Consider the following 2400-nt stretch of genomic DNA (forward strand, 5'->3'; position numbering starts at 1 on the left):
CCAATCCAGATGTTCTTCAGAAGATGAATGGATGAAGAAAATGTGGTATATATGCATGGAATTCTATGCTGCTATCAGAAAGAACGACATGGCCCCATTTGTAAGGAAATGGAAAGACTTGGAAAAAATCACATTAAGTGAAGCAAGCCAGACCCAAATGAACATAGGCTCCATGGTTTCCCTCATTTGTAATAATTAGAACATAGGCTCCATGGTTTCCCTCATTTGTAATAATTAATATGTCTAAGATAGTCCCCACCAGAGGACCATAATATCTCAATAATTATGTTCATGTGACCATATAAAATGATGCTAATTGAAATGAACTCCAAGATATGGAAACAAGAGCTTTTTTAAAAAAACTGTACTGTGTGAATTTACTTCTTTTCTCATTTGGTTTATTCCATGTTGTCACTTTTTTTATTTTGGCACCCTGTGTCTTATGTAGATGCTTATCTGATTTTGGGAAGGGAAGGGGAATAACAAAATGGTGAGACAAAGGACAAAGATGAATCAATGAAACAGTGATATTCATAAATCACTGTGCTGGAAATCAACTTTACAACTTGGGGAGAGGGGAGCTGTGGAAGATAAAAAGGGAGAAAATGGGGGGACAACACTGTTTGACAATAAATGTACTCATTGTCTTACTTATATAACTGTAACCCTTCTGTATATCACCTTTACAATAAAAATAAAATATTATTTTAAAGAAGTAATTCTAGTGTATTACTTTTTTTCTTAAGTTTTTATTGTAATTAATAGAAGGGTTACATTGTATTCACCAGATAGAAGGTGCATTACTTCACATACATTGATACCCTTTCTCATGTCTTGGTCCCCATTTCCCTCCCCCCTCCATCTTGTTTTCTTCTAGCATATTATTAATCAGGCATAATAAAAATCTGCTTCTTCCCTACATAGTACAACAAGCTACACTGCTCTCCATTGATCTGGGTTAACAAAGAAAATCCTACGAAACAAAAATATTCTCTGAATGTGGGAGAAAAATAAAACAACGGGATTGAACTGTAAATTTTTTATTTAAAAACTATATCAAAATTCCTTAAACCCACCTCCAATTGTAAAATTGTTTCCAATTCCTTTGGCTCTCCTTCAGCTGAGATCTCTTAGGCTTTCCAAGTTTGGGAGAGATTCTAGAAATCCCCACTCTGAGCTCTCCAGAGAAGCCCAGAAGTCCTGCCCTCCGCCTCTACATGGAATCCACCTGGGAAGCCTCTGCTTCATGCGCAGGCGCAGGCCAGCTGGCAAGGCCCATCCTTTCCAACCCAACACAAACTTCACTTGCCGTTCTGCTGTTGACAGCATGGAACCGTGTAAACTTAAGTCTCCTTCACATTTATTCATGCAGCTCAGCTCCTGCCCGGTGGACGCTCCCAAAGCAGATGTGCAAGAGCCCAAAGACAATTAAATCATGATTCATCCTGCAAGGCTGCCTGCTAAGGCAGGCTGCCTGGCTATGAGTGAAAACATTTTAGCAGTAGCCAATCTTTTCCTTTGGTTGAGGACCAAGTCAGACTAGGAATGGCTTTGAAGTTATTTCTGTCTCGATGGATTAGAGGTATCAAAAGAAGCAGCTCTACAAACCTTTTAACAAATATTTACAATTCCACACTAAACAACCTCCACTGTACCTTAACCTTTACCGTCTTGTGAAATGCTGCTCAAACTCCCTGCCAAATGCATGCACTTGCCAGAATAGGAGAGAAGGCAGGCGCGCAGAGGAAATGAAGTACTGAAGGTAAGGCATCCACTCTGCTCCTTGTGGAGGAAAAGCCCGGTCTCTATGTAGCTGGCTTGACTGTTCAGGTAGGCTGTATATGACAGACCCCTTCTCTAACCCTCCACCTTCGCCTTGCCCCTAAAAGCTCTTTCACTGCTAAACAGGATGTTGCAAGGACACTCTGGCTGCCCTGAAGCAATGTGTCTGAAGGGGCCAAAGTATTTCTATCTGGTGTGGGAAGGACACAAGCCACTGGACTCAGGTGCAAAGGAGTTTGGTTGTGTGAACACCAATGTTTAATTAGAACACTACATTTTCCATACTTCACCTCCTGCACTGGAGGTTTTAAAATGCTTATCACAGAGATTGATAGTGGCTCAAGTGACAGAACATCTGCCTGGCAAGTGCAAAGTTTGCAGTTCCCAAACAAGAATGGTTAAAAGAGAAAAGAAAAAAGAAATGCATTTAAATAAATATCCTGAAGCAGTTTTTTTTTTTGCTTTGAAAATGCATGACCTTTAAATGGATGACCTTGATCTCTTTCCTGCTTTTAAGGCTCTTTGCTGTGAACATATAATCTCATCACACAAGTTCATGGAAAATAAAAGGCAGATGAAAGAACTCAAGCCCTAGCTCTGGCAAGTGTGTGTGCACAT

This window comes from Megascapheus bottae, chromosome 14 (assembly GCF_031878675.1).
Source record: "Megascapheus bottae isolate mThoBot1 chromosome 14, mThoBot2.hap1, whole genome shotgun sequence".
In the NCBI taxonomy this organism is placed as follows: domain Eukaryota; kingdom Metazoa; phylum Chordata; class Mammalia; order Rodentia; family Geomyidae; genus Megascapheus; species Megascapheus bottae.